Below are 17,135 nucleotides of genomic sequence, written 5' to 3' on the forward strand. Positions count from 1 at the left end.
TTATTAAGTCAATACACCGTCTGGAGTGTTCATTGCAAACTCCACTTAGGCGAGTGGGGAATTTAGCCCCTCAGATTTACTGAGCCAATAATGTCCCGGATACATATTTGCATTTAAATATGAACATTTTAATACTAATGTCTGAGAGCTTTGAAAGAATAAGAGAAAACAGAGTCATATGCTCCACCAGAGGAAAATGTTGTTGACCTCTTCCCAGATATCTAGAAGCACCTGGAGTTATTGATTACAGTGTGTCTCACTAGATAGGATTACTTTAAGGAGGATGTTATAAGCTAGCAATGCTCCAGCTGTACCTCCAGAGCAGAAGGGAGTTCTTCAAGGCTCTAGAAACAGCTGTCAATGTAAACGTCTAACTGACATTCCAGTCACTGTTAGGTTTAGGGCAAATGGACTAACAGTGAGAGCACTACTGAAATTCCCCTTCCCTTCAAAGAATGAGGAGAATCTGGGGGCATTGCCTCTGCCTGCCCAAATCAAGAATGGAACCTGACCCGTCCCTTCCCACCAAACACCATGAGTGGAGACAATCCTTTCCCTTCACCCTCACCCGCAGCCAGGAGTGCAAGAATAGACCCAGTAACAAAGGAATTAGGTTGTGTCAATCTAATGGGCTGCAATGATGCACAAAACCACCTATTGATACAGCATGGCGATATAAAGATCACATGCAGCATCAGCAGGAGATTGTTGGGAGTCTCTGCAAATCCATTTGAGGCTGTTGCAGGTCTTTAGCTGTTAAAGCCCATGCAGTGCTGTTATAAGAGATACATACTGAGAGCTCACATTCAAAACCACAGGCATTTAAAATCCATAACTAATTTTAAATTGACACAATGTCCTTCTTATCCTGTCTCTTTCTCAGCTAGCAAAGGGGGCCGGAGGTGGCTTGTTGGCTCAGACTCAACAGACACTGATCTTCTGAGGTCTTGATAGCAGGTAGGGTCAAGATACTGTACATACAGCACACACACAAAAACACACTAGAAAAGGATTAGTAAATAACATAGGAAGATCTAGACAGACTAGGATCCTGGGGACATAAGAGGCAGTAAGTTAAGAGGACTGGATTTACTGGCCCAACTAGTTTTCCATCCAGGACAATCCTTTTAAAAGAATGATTTTTAAGCTGTTCTTTTCAATCTTCCGTTAATTTGTTTGACATGACCTTATCAGGACTCTGCTAGTTATGTTCTGCTTCCCTTATGTAGTTGTTTTCAACAAAATGAAACTGCATATAGTTGTCTCCTTCTGTTATGCATTCACTGCTGCAGTGCTGAAACATTAAAACAATTTGAAAGATCTGACAACGAAGTTCCTCAGTACAGTGAGCATGTGGATTGATATGTTTTGATTTTTTTTCTTTAGAGAACAAGACTTGTCAGTGCTCAACTAGAAAAGCTGCCAAATACATCATCATCTCTAGTTCACTATGACCCAGGTACTGTCAGCCCAAACTGACTGTTTTCAGTAAAAAGAAAAAATCACATTGGGTGAGCTCAAAACTTATCTCAATAGGTGCCAATTAGCAACCATTTTAAGTGCAGATTCAATTGTTAATTTTGTAAGTTTGATTATCAATTCTCCAGTTTAAGGCCCACTTTATAATCTAATTTTGTATCACACAAGCTCTTTCTTTCATGCCAGACATAGACTTATGTGCAGCTATAAGGGTAATAATCGCATTTAAATATTTGATTCACTGCCATTAGCAAAAGGAGAGGGGAAGAACCTTTATGATGGATGATATGATTCGCTGTTCAGAGAATGCCTTCATGCTCTTCACCATGCATTATCATCAACATACCTCTGCCTATGATGTGCATTTTTTAGGTAAGTAAAACAAATAAAACAAGTACCACGGAACTCAAAAAAAAATCAATTTGCTAGTAACAGGGATTAAAGTGTGTGGTTCATATACAAACTGCTGAATGATCAGTTTTATTCAGATCATGTCTGTTTACTACCAAAAAAAAAAACAGGACCAGAAAAAACATCACTATGTTGCAATGTGTGTTTTCATTACTTTTAACAGTGAAAGATGCGTTAAAATAGAAAAAGGCCTTCCTGCATTTTTCTCAGAAACCACCACCATGCTATCTAGAAGGGTGACCTATCTAGCTGTCTAATCTATTGCACCCTTCATTGTAGTATCTTGGTGTATGTGTGTCCAGAATACATCCTTACTGATAGATATGTATTAAAAATCTTGGGAAAGTATGATTTAAAAAGGTCTGGTCAATATCCTGTGTAACTGATTGCTTGAATTAATCTTAACATTCCTAGCTCTGTTAAAATCAAATCGGTGTTACCAACTCTAATTTGTAAAGGTGGATGGCAAAGCTGAATATTTTCATGCAATCCAAACCCGATGAAACAGTCAGCACTATCACGTAACTGACAACACTCACAGTTAGAGCAAATGGGCCAGATTCAGACCTGGTGCAAGTGGTTGCAACTCTATTGACATCACTAGGAGTTAAGGGTGCTGCTCAGTACCTGTCAGCACTGTGCCCATTGTGTTCCTCTTTCACTAAGTGTTGCCTTTCATACACAGAATAGAATGGTCCTGAAGAGTTCCCACCCAGAAGTGAATGAAGCTCTGGACCCTTGGTGCAGGGACAGAGCAAACCCCCAGTAGTCAATTAGCTCTGGGCTCGTGATGCAGAACCAGAGCAAAAGTCCCAGGGGTCAAGCGTCCTAGCTCTGGCGCACTACCAATGAACACAGGCCTCTGGACCTGGCAAGGGGAGGCTGCCACCTCAGGGATGGGGTGGCAGGTGCTGCCCGGACCCACCCAACTCCACTGGACCCCGACCCACGGTGCTAATAGTGGAGGGCGGAATGGTGCACCACTGGGTCAGCAGGGATTCCAGCTGCAACAAGCCGCCTATGCCTCAGGCAGAGCTACAGCCAGACTGAGGTCAGCTGTCTCTGGGCCTCTTCTTCCCCTCCTCTCGCCCTGAATCAGTGGGGCGCCCTCCGTCTCTTCTGGGAAGGAGGTCAGTGGCAGTCCTGGCAGGTGCAAGTTCCCCGGACGGCATGGCACCCCTGGACTCAGCAGCAGAGTCAGTGGCCGGGAACAAGCAGGATCCATCTGCCTCCCTCGGTGTCTCAGCTCCAACTAAGCTGGAGGCTCTGCCCTTTACACTTCCTGTCCCTAATACCCACTTCTGGTGGGAGGGGCAAGGCAGGCCTGGCTCCGCCCACTTGGGCACAAAGGGTGGTTCCTCCCGCTCTGGGTCAGAGGGAGGCAGCACCGCCTCACTACAAAGAGTAAGGGAAAAATTCCCACATGAATTATATGCCAACATATGCAAATAGAAGAGATAGTACTCCAGAGGAAAGAATCCAAGTTTATAAGATAGTCCTTAGCCAGTTCCATCATCTTTCAAGTTTCATGAAAGCCATTCATTTTAGCTGGTTTTATTTTTAGAGGCAACATCGCGTCACAAGATGGTCCAGTTGTTTGGTTCTAGTTTTGCATAATTTTCTAATTTAAAAATGCCTGACCTGGTGCTGAACTTGTTGAGGAAATGCCATGCAAAGTCCCTGGGAGATTAGCCCTGGCAGCCCCTGCTGGCTGTCTAGGGTGCAGCATCACCAGTGGCAGCTGCTCGCCTGCTCTTGGAGCCAGAACAGCTTTCCTGGGATACAGATGATAGATGAGGGCTCAGGAAGAGAATGAAATGAGGGGTTGGAAGAGAAAATCTATAGTGAACAAAACCAAAAATAAAGGCACAGAACTGCTGTAGTGGTACAGAATGAACCAAAACCCAAATTGTTTTAATGAATGTATCTTTTGTGTCTCTCTGCCTATAAGTATCGGTGTGTGGTTAGAACTGGATATACTGAGACTACTGGAGAGTAAATTAGCTTTCCAGCATTTGATGTGCAGGCAATACAGGCACAAATACAGAATTTCCCCAGCCAATATAGGTCTACTTAGATAACATTTGCAATTTGCTCATACATTTAGGACATTAGCCCATGATGGCTGATACACATGGTTTAAAGTCAGTGGTTAACTATGGATTGTTTGGTGTATGAGTGTCTGTGACAGAGCGCACCACTCACCGCTAGTCTGGTGCCTCATCCTGGCCGCTCTAGGGATTAGCTCATCAGGTCAACACCTCTTCCCACAGCTGCATGCCGTCACTCCATCTCTCTCACTCCAGGAACTGCAGTGTCCTCTTCATGACTCAGCCCTCCAGCCAGGTCACTTGGCATTCCCCCTCTGTCAGAGTATATCAAAGTCTTTCCTTCAGCAGCCCTAGGCAGTCTTCCCATTCACTGCCTCGGGTGCCAGTCCTTCAGTGGCTGGTAGAGGAACCCAGGCCCACCCTCTACTGTCAGTTCCAATTCAGGGACCCTGAACCCAGTAGTTCTGGGCTTTATTCTCCCAGCCCTCACTCTACTTCCCTGGATTCTTCCTGCCACTCCTGGTTTCCCCTTTCCCTGGAAGTACCAGCTCCCAACCTTCCTCCCTCTTCCCAGGAAGTGACTGCAGCCTACACACCTCTGCAACCTCCAAATACTCATCCCTCTTCCCTGGGAATGACTGCCCTTTCCCAGCAGCAGCCCCTGTCTGTTGCCAGCTTCCTGGTTTATTAGGCCCCGCCTGTTCCTGCATAGCTGAATCTGCTTGCAATCAACTCCCTGCTCCCTGGCTCTTCCTCCAGGTGAAGCCTGTGGAGTTAATTGACCTACCTTGCCACTGCCAGTCCTGTGCGATGTGGACACCCCATCACAGTGTTATACGATTTATTGATTTAGTAAATTATGCCACATCAAGAAACTAAATCATTTCATTTGAAGAAAGCCAAAGACTATTTCTTTCAAACCTTAACATTACAAAGGCCTGATTCTGTGAGATGCCAAGTGTCGTCAACGCCTGTTAAGTATCCGGTTTTGTTTTTAATTAATAAGTATCAGGGGGTATTTTTTTCTATTAAAGGGACATGATCAACTTTGGCCCAGATCTTGAGTTTCTGAAGCGAAGGTCGATAGAAGTGTTCCCTTTTAAAACATTCCAATAGAAAAATATTTTAAAAGAAAAAGTCACAGTGCACCATTGGGTTAGTGCATGACAGCCAGATCCCAGCAGAGTGAAATGCAAAAAACCAGAAACAAATCAAAACAAAAAAAACCCACCCAACATAAATGGCAAAAAATGAATTAAGTTGGGGTAAACGACACTGATGTAGACTTCCACAACATGAGGCAGTTGCACTGGGACATGTGCATCAGAGGCTACAACCCCAATGTGCACAAGGCTATAAATATCAGTTTTAAGACTCTAAAGGGCCCCAATTCTCCACTGCTTTGAACCTCATGAAGTTGTTACCACACTGATTTAGCAGCATTTTTACATTCACTTTGCACAGATTTCGCCATTTTTACTCTTAGTTTTGCAGGTGTAAATGATTACATGAGGTGAAAGGCAGGAGAGACTCAGACCCAGGATGATATCAGGAGTTATGATTTTTATTCCAGCTATGTCCCTTTAAACTCTGTTCAGCATTGTCCTTTTTTTAAGCCTTTGCCCTTTCAGAGAAGTAGTTAATGCCCAAAAGGTTCCAATCTTTGCTCACATGCCTCTAGACGGGATTACAAGGAACAGCTCATTGAGAGTCTTCTTCAGCTCAAGTGGTGCAACTGCTGATCTAGCATTCAAGGCTTATATGGACAAACTCTTCACAACATGGTACCCTACGTAGCCTGTAACCGATAGGGGTTCGGGGCACCGCATCCAAAATCCAAATACAGGAGTTATTTTGAAAGGGCAACGAACCCCGGCCAAAGCAGCAGCTGCCAGTCTGCACAGTCAAGAAAGGAAATGCTAACTCCAGAAGATCTGACTCAGCAGAATGAAGAAAGAAAAAAGACAATCCTCCCTCCTCAACGAACACACCTATCTTTACACTTCAGGCAGTTAAAATGTCCTGGGGGAGACAGGGGGGAATGGCGGTGGAAATGCTAGCAAAGGCAAAAGACAATAAAGACAGATGTGCAGTTGCAGCACACACCTTTGCTGGGGAATAGTGAGTAATAACCCATAGGTTATTAAGAACCTGCAACATTTCTTAGCATTAGGCTATAAAAAAAGTGCTCTGATTTCGAAGTAGTATATCTCGGAACTCTATCTCCACATGAGCGTTGAGGTTTTTGTTTAGCCTTTAGCCTGCAGAAATGGAATTTACTGTTGCATGGACGGATTCCAGGAAACTGTTTCCGTGTACATTGCATGCCAAAACTGGGCCTAGTCAGCTGTTATTAAAATGTTGCTGTCAAGCTATTAGCTGCTTGAAAAGCAGAGAATTAAAAGAAGCTTGATGCATGCTCTCCCCACAGTGGTTCTAAACATGCCTTAGACACCTGGAGAGCCAATTTCCTTCAAAACGTTGAGTTACAGTTTGTGTTTATGGATCATGTCTTTAAGAACAGTAATCAAACAGCCGATTACACCCCCCATTCTCATCTGCACCATTGTGAGCAAGAATAGGATTGTATTCAAGCATGCTGAAAATACAGAGTGCTCCAGGGAAGCTGTGAAATGCAGGTATTTACAGGACTAGTTACTTCTGAACTAGGGAGTGGGGTTTGCTTTACAAGCCTTCACTTCTTTTCTCATCTTGGACCAGTTTGTGCCTGACTGCTCTGCATGGGATAGAGAGCCCATAAGGGAGCGCCTTCACTCCCTTGGACCTTGCACAACAGCCAAATACTGGAGCCCTTTGGTTGCAGTCCCAGGGATGCTCCTTTCTGCCTGCAATATGGAGCTGTGCGGAAACAGCATGATTTAGCAGGGCGGCCCAGAGGATTCAGGGGGCCTGGGGTCTTCCGCTGCCAAATTGCCACCGAAGACCCGGCACTTAGGCGGCGGGTCCTGGGGCGGAAGGACCCCCACCACCACAGGGTCTTCGGGGCACTTCGGCAGTGGGTCCCAGAGCAGAAGGATACCCTCCCGCCGCCGAATTGCCGCTGAAGACCCGGAGCGGAGGTGGCGGGTCCCGAGGAGGAGGGACCCCCACCACCACAGGGTCTTCGGGGCACTTCGGCAGTGGGTCCCAGAGCAGAAGGACACCCTCCCGCCGCCGAATTGTCGCTGAAGACCCGGAGCGGAGGAAGCTCCGAGGGCCTGGGCTCCATGAGAGTTTTACGGGCCCCCCAGAGCGAGTGAAGGACCCTGCTCCAGGGGCCCCGAAAAACTCTCGTGGGGGCCCCTGCGGGGCCCAGGGCCTGGGGCAAATTGCCCCACTTGCCCCCCCCCCTCTGGGCGGCCCTGTGATTTAGCAATATCTGGCTATTAAAACAGGCATGAAATGCAACACTCCAAGCCCTGGAGCTTAATATACCTGAACCAAACAAATAGCCATTTTTTAGATATCCTTCCATTATGATGACCTAGACCAGTTGCTTCAGAGGAAAGAGGAAATAAGAAAACCAATGTGATCATCTGTGCATTACCGTAGCTTTGAGTGAGCTAACTGGTGAACAACTTATGCCAATAGCCCTGAGGCTATTCAATTTTAAATTACGTTTCTCAAAGTCCAACTCAATTCTTTTGCTTGCTCTAGCACACGTTATTGCTCTTTACTTTCACCACGGGTCACATTTTTGTTTAGACATATGCAAAGTGACATCAAATGCACTCCTCTCAGAGTGGTGGTGGTTTAGATTTGCTTTGAACAGGTGTTAATCAATGAAGAACCAGGCTATTGCATTGTCTGTTTACATTTTCTTATTTTTTCTTTTTTTTTGTGAGTGAAGTTTTGAGAACTTCCATGAGCTGCCTCCTAGTTGCTGACTTCATCTGCTGTATCTGACGTGCCGAGTGGAAGACAATTTGTACAAAAGAGAACAGCAGTGGTATAGGTAGCAACAGAAAAAAATTAGATTTAGGACACTGATTAAACTTCATTCCTGTCCAGAATGAAATCAGTAACGATACTAACTAGAGATGAGCTTAAGCCACATCCCTGCATCCAAACAGCCTCAAACTTTTGGGGGTTTGTTTGAAATCCAGATCCCAAACCTATAGTTCACTCCCAGCCCCAGTACATGTAACCAAATATACCTGGGTGAGTCATCGGGATCAGGGATTGAACCTGGGATTTGAGTAAACCTCTACTGCCTGAACTAAAGAGACTCAACTAAAAAGACTGAACTAGGGAGACTAACTCAAAAGCTGTTGCAGACTCAAAAAATTCTGTGTGGCCCAGCCATTAGACAGGGACAGAAAGCCACAGTGTGGTTGTGGGATACGTATGTTTAGTAACCTAGGCTCTGGTCCTTAGAGGTATTTAGGCATCTAACTCCCCTTGAAATCAATGGGAATTAGGGCCCTAAATACCTAAATGACAAATATCCATGTATTTGAGGATCTGGCCTGTATTGACTAATCCTGTAATGTTTGCAGGCAGAGCTCCCACTGAAGAATGTGCCTGTTTAGGGACTGAATGGGTCAAGTAGATTATTAACAACTTGCTTTTATATAGGATTGCGAAATTGAAGTCTTCACTGGGCCTGGTGCACCACTTTGTTACTCTAGCTTTATGCTAGTCTGACTCTTCTGCTACGTACGGAAGCCAAATCCTCAGTTTTTGTAAATTAGCAAGGATCTGGTCCTATATACCAGGTATTGTAAAGGAGCCCTTTCAAAGTAGACACGTCTATTTGGATTCATCACCAGTGTTTAAACAGCCATCAGTTGTTCAGCTCTCGATGCTCTTCATTCTTGTCAGCCTTATGGACAAAAGAAATCCACCACAAACACAAATCACTGAAAACATGAGGTAGAGAAAAAATAATCATCCTTTAATTGACTGTTCACTAATGGAATCTATTAATTTATGGCCACAGAAGAGCCAGCTAATTTGTGGTTAATGGTGTTTAAAAGATAAACAATCTAAACTAAATCAGATGTGCATAATCCCCACATACTGACATCATCTCTGCATTCTGGGATGGCCTTGTAGTTTTTAACCTAGCAAGAAGAGAGCGATTAATCCTGAGAGATGACAAGCACCCACAACTTCTGTTGAAGACAATGGGAGCCAAGCATCCTCAGCATCAGGTAGGACCAGGCCAAAAGAAGTTAAGTATTTCAGAAGCCTGCAGAGCGGTAAGAAATGCAGTGACATACTTCAGTTCCTGAGGCGAGTGGGGAGAGAGGATTTAGATAAGCTATTGTGCTAAACATACAGCAAATGACATATTTCAGTGCCTGAACACTTACATGAATAAACCAGTCTGGAGCAGGGTATTCAAGCATAGGCTGTTGCTCACCTCTTGAATTTGAGGACTGTCTGTTTTTCATCTAATCTTTGAATGGGGAAGAAAACATTTGGCACTATGCTAAATATTCTATTATTTTGGAATAGCTGTTGGGGGAGGGGTCAGGTCTTTTAAAGCAAATCTCATCACACTGAAACAGGATTTATTTAACCAATGCTCCTGATTCCCAAGTGTTTTTGTTCAGGTGTTTGTCACAAGCTAAAAAGGATATGATATTATGATGGAACTGCATATAATACCTCCACTGATAGATCATTTTACATGATCCTAATTGAATTTGGGACTTTGAGATGTGTTATTTAGGGCTTATTCTCCCATTGCTTGTAACGAGATGACTGGGATTTACCTTTATATCAGAAGTTGTGGAACACATTTACAGAAGTGTACCTGCTGGAATATCCATATAGTTTTGTGCCTGATTTATGCATAGTTATGACAATAGAGTGTACAAATTAGTTAATTGCACAAATGGATAATCAGAGTTGCCCATGCAATTTGGGCACTTGCAAATTTAATGCAAATATTTCAATGCTTGTTTGCATCCATGCCATTTTGAACATTTGGGTCAAGCTTCCTGTGAATATGCTATATTGTACATGACACTATACATTAACTGAACAGCCAAAGCTTCATTTCTATAAGATCTCTGCTGTGTTGAGAGACGATTTTGCTGTAAACCAAGACATCTGAATTTAGGTGAGGATTGAACAAGTAGGAATTGAGAGGGAAGATTTTTTTTGACGCACAATATGTTAAAAGATAAATATACATTTTTTAAAGGAAAATAGGAAAGCCCCTTCCCTTCCACAAAATCAGTCTTTACTCTGGTGATCACCTGACCTCCACAGATTTAGGCAGCAGGAGTCATTTCCTATGCTGGACCTGCCCTGCAAAAGCACATAGCAGTGCTAGCGTGCCACTAAATTGCTTTGATAAGCTTTCCTAATGCCACTCTGAACCTTTTTTCTCTGAGTTTGTGGTTCCTAAATTCATGTTTTTGACCTAGTTTGATCATGATCCCAGAGCATGAGCTAATAGTTGAGCTCTGGTGCCTGTTCTCACAAGGTGTGGAGAATACAATTCTATACATTTCTATACTAACAAGCTGTTGCCTTTAGAATCTTAGATGTTAGAGATAGGGAAGACTCAGGTGTTTTCTAGTGGTTTGTCATGTCTAGTTTTAAAAAGGAAAAGCTATGTGTATTTAACAGGGCATCTAAACAGTACAGATGGATAGTATAAGATATTACTCATGACAATACTGCATTTGGAGCCCGTATTGAGTCAGTGCAGCAATACACATTTACATATATATACACACCCTTTTGTACTCAATTATGCAAGCTTAGGACAGACAGCATGAGCTCACATAAAATCTAACTGAGAAGAAAAACCTGTAGGTTTGCTTGCCTCACAGGATGTCCTCCTGCAATGGGACACTTCATTGAGGGGGGGAAAAAATCCCCACTATTTCCTCCTAATCAGCTTCTGCTTTCTGAGAAAGTTACTTCCTTGTCACCACCTGCGAACCAGATTCAACACAGCAAGAATAAACATATCAAATATTGAAATATTATTTCTTCTTTAAAGCACTTTACGCTTTAACTCATTAATCAAAGGAAGATTGTAGCCCATTTCATCTAGTTCCCAGACTTTTTCGGCAACTGTCTCATTGCAGATGAAGAACTTCTGCTGAACCAACCAACAACCTCCTCGCGCCTCTAGAGCCAACAACCTTCCCCACCTGCACATAAATAATAATTAGAGCAACCTTCCCCAGTGCTAGGCAGCCTAGCGAGTTCCAGCTGCCTGCTTCCTCTTTGAGCGTGTGCACTGAAACCTAGTACAAACCGACAGATGGGGGTTGAAATTGGGATTCAGGTCTGAATTGTTGGTCTCAAGGCACATTTCTAGTCTCAGCATTCAGATGCTTAATCAGTAGCCATCTTACTGATCATGTGATTCCTCCACAGAACTCCATCGAACAAGTGAACTGTGAAGTTAAGAAGGAAATATTATTTATCATTTGGGGGGAGGCAATATTGCTTAGTGGACAAATAACTGGTTGGGGATTCAGGAGATCTGGGTTCTATTCCTGACCTGCTGGGTGACCTCGGAGAAGTCACTTCAGCTCCCCGTGCCTCAGTTTCCCCATCTGTAAAATGGGGATAATGGCATTGGCCTTTGTACAACCCTGTGAGATGTACTTATGAAAAGGGCTATATTGGAGATAGATGTTATTATGTGAATGGAATTACCCTCAACAAACAACAAGTGTTAATCCTATGTTCTTCTCCTAACCCTGTTCCCCAACCAACGACCACTCAGCCAAGAACCTCAAAGTGAATTTCTCTTGTTCCCCTCCCCTCTTAAAACTCTTTGCTACAGTGGATAAAATTCATCCCTGGGGAATCCATGTTTCCACTACACTCTAAACACACCTTGCTCTCTTGGATAAGACTTTGGATCAGATTTTTGTTTTTGTTGTTGTTGTTGTTAAATAATTATTTGATAATATTAACTGGGGGAAATTTTGGTTAACTTATGAAGAAATTTCTCTGTTCCTTGCTTATTTCCATCTAAATATCCTAAGACCACACCAACAAATGAGATACAATTCAACCTATCTTTCCTATTGAACTTAAAACCTAGCAAGAGATTAATCACTACCAATGAGGCAGCAAATTCAAATTTGCCTTTATTGTGAAAGCATCTTTAACATAACTCCTGACATTCTCTGTTGCTTAATTGCCACATGTTGGTAGCACGTCCATGTAGTAATGCACTGACTCATCTTACTAGTTTAATCATGGATTGACATGGCTGGGTAAGCTCCTGCAGAACCATTTTTGGGACAAATGTTCCAAAGTGAAATCCTTCGGTGCATGACCAAAGTAGATCCATTATTCATTTTAATGCCAACTCTGCCTCTAACTTTGTATTTATGAATCTATACTCACAACTGCCGATTTCCCATTCCTACTGCCAGGAACACTCAGCAAAAAATTGGAATCATCTGAGCTTTTGCCATAGGGTGGGTTTTTTGTTTTGTTTTTTAATAGAAAAAGAAAATACATTTGCTCTGCTTCCGCAATTGTAATATTTACTTTTATGAGAGTACGTAAACCAGTCCTTTCCTGTTTACATTAAATAATAGACATGCTCATTCAACAAGCCAAAGTTGTGTAACAGTGAACAGTTAATCAGATTTGCTAATAGTTGTTTGGCAGCATGGGACACTTAGCACTGAATATTTCTATATATCTGTTTTTCTCTGCCTTTCCTTATGTCAAGAATATATTATCAAGCTGGAAGAATAGGACTGTACTCTACCCTTATGAACAAATATTGAGTGACTTCAGGGCACCTTTTCTCTTCCTTTGCATTGATTTTTATGTGTCTTTTAGCTCATTTATATAATTTACTTATAGTACATTTTTTGAAAGTGTCATAGTAACACTGAAGAAAAGTATCAAGGATCTCATGAGAGAGACTATCAAACTCAAGAATATTTCACATACTCTTGCAAACTTTTGAGTACATAGCCAAGTCTGAACTTTCAAGCCATCCGATGTTCACCCATCCCTAGGACAGGCATGAAGTGAGGGTTAATAAGGATTTTCTCAATGCAGATTTAATTCCTTGCACTCCATGAACCTGATTTTTTTTCCCGTTTGCATTAGTTGTACACCTATATAAATCCATGGATGTCAATGCTATTACTCCTGATTTACACCAGTGAAGGACTAGTGTCAGACCCTCCATGTCCCTTTTCAGAAATTTAATTTCACATGCTATCACTTTCTAAAATACACATTAAGCAGAGTACAGCATTAATTTCTTTACCCTCATTTAAAGCATTGCTAATGTATATTCAGTATGGAAGATCAGGTCATCAGGTCAGAGTATTGAGAATCAGAACTCCTGGCTTGGATTTTCAGCACTGACAGATCTGATCTGGGACCTTTGGCAGGTAGCTTAACCTCACTGTGCTTCGTTTCATTCATCCTCTAGAACAATTATGGAAAAGTTGTGAGGTTTAATCACTGTGTATAAAGATGCTTCAAGATCCTTAGATGGAATGTCTATTTTGGTTGTGGTCCAATTTTAGGAGAATGTATGGGGAAAGGTTTAAGTATGAGAATTTAGAAGATGTTTAATTTTTTGTATGTTGGTCCAATGTATGTAGATTTGGTTTTTGTTTTTTAAAGAAAGTGTATCCATGCACTCAGAGCTTTGAGAGAGGGCATTTTAAAAAAAATAGAAATAAATAAATGCAAAATATTGTATGTAGATGACACTGCACTTTTGTTTCTTAAGAAAGATATTTTCCCTTTCCTTTCCTAGGATCTTATTCCACATCCCCATCCTATGCAGAATATCAGTTGAAGACAATAAGAGTTCCTCACATTGGGCTGGATGTTGCAAAATGCTGAGCACCCTCAATGCCCACTGAAGTCAGTGAGAGTTGAAGTTGCTCAGCACTTGACAAGATTGAGCCCATGGAGGGATTGCTGAATCCAGTCGTGATAGCATGAACAAAGGGAACCTAGAAATGCCTTCCACCTGGCTTTGGACTGGAGAACCCAGATTCAGATGCTTTCTTCTCTCTCAACATTCAACCACAAGTCTTTAGTTCACAGCCACTCATTGCACTGACCTGTGAAGCTAAAAGCTTGACCCCTTTTCACTGTGTCCAAGTCAGAAGGCAGATGAGATACAGGAAGAGAGGCAGACTTTTTGCCTCCGAGGCTGGCAAAGGAGGCAGAAGCATTGTATATGAAATCTATTTAGAGCCACCACCAAGAAGTTATCTATTCTGTAGTCTCTCTGATTGTCACATCATTTCAGTGCTAGAGCTGCATGGCATTCTGTCATGCACGCTATCAGTAGTTCAAGGGATCATGAGAAATAATGTATTTCAGAGCACAGATTTTTAAAAAGAGGGAAGCAAAACACAAACAAGTCTTAAGTATGCCTGCATGGTTGTATTAAATACTTCTTTTTAAAATGGACATTTTTCTAATCTATATGGCCACATTTAAAAAGATTGCCTTTAAAACTGTAGATGTAATTTTCCACCCCAGAATGTTACATTATTAGGCACTAAACAACCCCATTGGCACGCAAATATTATCCGCACTTAAAATTCAGTGTTGTGTGCACAGAAACGGATAGCTCTGTCACTTTAGAAGCCTACTGAAAGTCCTTTGAAAATTTGGCCCTAAATGATATCAATTCCCCCATAGCTATAAGGGTTGCCATTATTGTTAATTTTCTCTTTTGATTTAGAGTCATCAAAATCACAGAAATTGGGTATATTAGCATGTGCGATTTGTTCCAAACCAATTATAGGATCAGGGTCTGCAAATGGAGGATACCTATATTAAGCCATCAGGCCATTTCCCTGCTAATGCAAGATTCTCCCCATTAAACATTTTTAGTGGTTCTCCAGAACTATCTCAAGTGTTGAGGTTTCCACAACTTCCACTATTCTACAGCCAAATACGGTCAAGATTATTTTTTGTTCAATATTTGCCCCAAATTTTTCCTCTCAAGTTCATCCATTACACCTAGTTACAAACAGGTGTGACACCCTAAGTAATTCCTACTCAACTTTGGCATTTGCACCTATACATATTTACAGTGATGAGCTGCCAAAATCTTAACAATGGGTTCCCTATAAAAAGTTCTGATTTAAGGGATGTGCGACAGCATGTATTTTTTGTACCAATAGGGTTACCATACGTCCATATTTTCCCAGGAGGTGATTAAGAACCGAAAAGCCTGACATGTCCAGGAAAATACAGATGTATTTTAACCCTACCTAAAGTTCTTTTTTTAAAAGATGGGGCTGAACTAGAAATGAGCTCCGTTTCACATGTGTGGGTGGTGATCAGGGACAGTCTCAATTTTTGGGTCTTTTTCTTATATAGGCTCCTATTACCCCTCACCCCCGTCCCGATTTTTCACACTTGCTGTCTGGTCACTCTAGGGTGTGCACATGTGTGGGTCCCAGCTGCTCCCTATCCCCCCCCCTCATTAAAGCAGGTGTGCAGGGTTACTGCCCTGGGAACTGCAGGGCACCAGTGGATGTGGGGCTGGCTGCAGATAGGGGCGTGGGGCAGGGCTAGCTGGAGGCAGGGAGTGACACGGGCTGGCTGTGGGCAGGTGATGCAGACGGGCAGGCTGCGGGTGGCTGTGGGCAGAGGCTGGCTGCAGGCAGGGGGTGGCTGTGGCAGGGGCTGCAGGCAGAGGCTGGCTGCGGGCAGAGGGTGGCTGTGGCAAGGGCTGGCTGCGGGCAGAGGGCGGCTGTGGGCAGGGGCTGGCTGCGGGTGGCTGTGGGCAGGGGGTGGGGCAGAGGGCGGCTGTGGGCAGGGGCTGGCTGCGGGTGGCTGTGGGCAGGGGGTGGGGCAGAGGGCAGCTGTGGGCAGGGGCTGGCTGCAGGTGGCTGGGGGGCAGGGGCTGGCTGTGGGCAGGGGGTGGGGGCAGGGGCTGGCTGGGGCAGGGGGCAGGGGGCGGCTGCGGGCAGGGGGTGGGGCAGGGGGTGGCTGGGGCTGGCTGGGGGCAGGGGGTGGCTGTGGGCAGGGGCTGGCTGCGGGTGGCTAGGGGGCAGGGGGTGGCTGGGGGTGGCTGTGGGCAGGGGCTGGCTGTGGGCAGGGGGTGGGGGCAGGGGCTGGCTGTGGGCAGGGGCTGGCTGTGGGCAGGGGGTGGGGGCAGGGGCTGGCTGTGGGCAGGGGCTGGCTGTGGGCAGGGGGTGGGGGCAGGGGCTGGCTGGGGGCAGGGGCTGGCTGTGGGCAGGGGGTGGGGCAGGGGCTGGCTGGGGGCAGGGGGTGGCTGTGGGCAGGGGGTGGGGCAGGGGGGCGGCTGCGGGCAGGGGGTGGGGCAGGGGGTGGCTGGGGGCTGGCTGGGGGCAGGGGGTGGCTGGGGCTGGCTGCGGGCAGGGAAGGCGGGGGAGGGGCGCAGATACTCACACGGGGGGGGGCGGCTGGGAGCAGCAGGATGCAGCCGGGGACTCAGCAGGCAGCAGCAGGAGCCCCAGGGCCAGAGGTCCAAAGAGCAGGAGCAGCAACAGGGCCAGGAGGCAGCCCACATGGCTCTCGCTGCACAGCGCAGCGCCCCCCAGCGGCCGGGAGGAGGAATTACAGGCTTCCCCGGCAGAGCCCATCAAAGCTTCCCTCGCAGGGAAGCTAGTTAACAAGCGGTCCTAAAACCGCTTCTAAATTTAACAACGGGTTCGTGCGAACCAGTGCGAACCGGCTCCAGCTCACCCCTGCATATTTATACATGGCCAGCCCATAACCAAGTTGTGCATATTTAGCTCTTGTAATATTTCTTCATAAGTCAATCTTTCCAGACCCTTGATTGCAGAAAGCAGATTCTGGACAAACAAGTCCCTACATTCTCTAATTTCTTAAGTGATAAACTGTGATACCCTAAAAATATTTGTGCAAAGGGGCATGTTTAGGGGACAGAGTCATAAAATAGAGTTAAAAGCAAAGACAAACTGTTTCTTTTTGTTTCATTTCTAAAATAGGAACATGATCCTTTATAGTCTGTAAATGTATATTCTGCTTCAGATTATGATTGAACACTAGTGACCTGTTCAATGACAAAAATCATTGAACCAGTCAAGCCAATTTGTGGTGAAAAATCACAGGGACAGAACAGAAGCATGCTCAAAGGGACCAGAGAACTTTGGAGTCATACTGTTCTATTTAAATCATAAAAGGCAAATTCCTTCCCTACTAGCAAAATCAGATTCTGTGTAAACTCTGCTAAAGAATTAAATATTTAAGCGCTCACACAAAATAAAC

The 17,135-nt window shown here is 44.4% G+C and overlaps 1 long non-coding RNA gene across 1 annotated transcript in view; it reads right to left on the minus strand.

Moving 5' to 3' along the window:
- Positions 1-8,928: 8,928 nt before the first annotated feature.
- The window catches only part of LOC123348653, a 67,509-nt gene continuing 59,302 nt past the window's right edge, over positions 8,929-17,135 (minus strand). The window contains exon 5 of the long non-coding RNA XR_006573228.1: positions 8,929-11,311. This is a non-coding gene — a long non-coding RNA (uncharacterized LOC123348653). The remainder of the gene's footprint in view (positions 11,312-17,135) is intronic.

The sequence above is a fragment of the Mauremys mutica genome, chromosome 13 (assembly GCF_020497125.1).
Source record: "Mauremys mutica isolate MM-2020 ecotype Southern chromosome 13, ASM2049712v1, whole genome shotgun sequence".
Classification (NCBI taxonomy): domain Eukaryota; kingdom Metazoa; phylum Chordata; order Testudines; family Geoemydidae; genus Mauremys; species Mauremys mutica.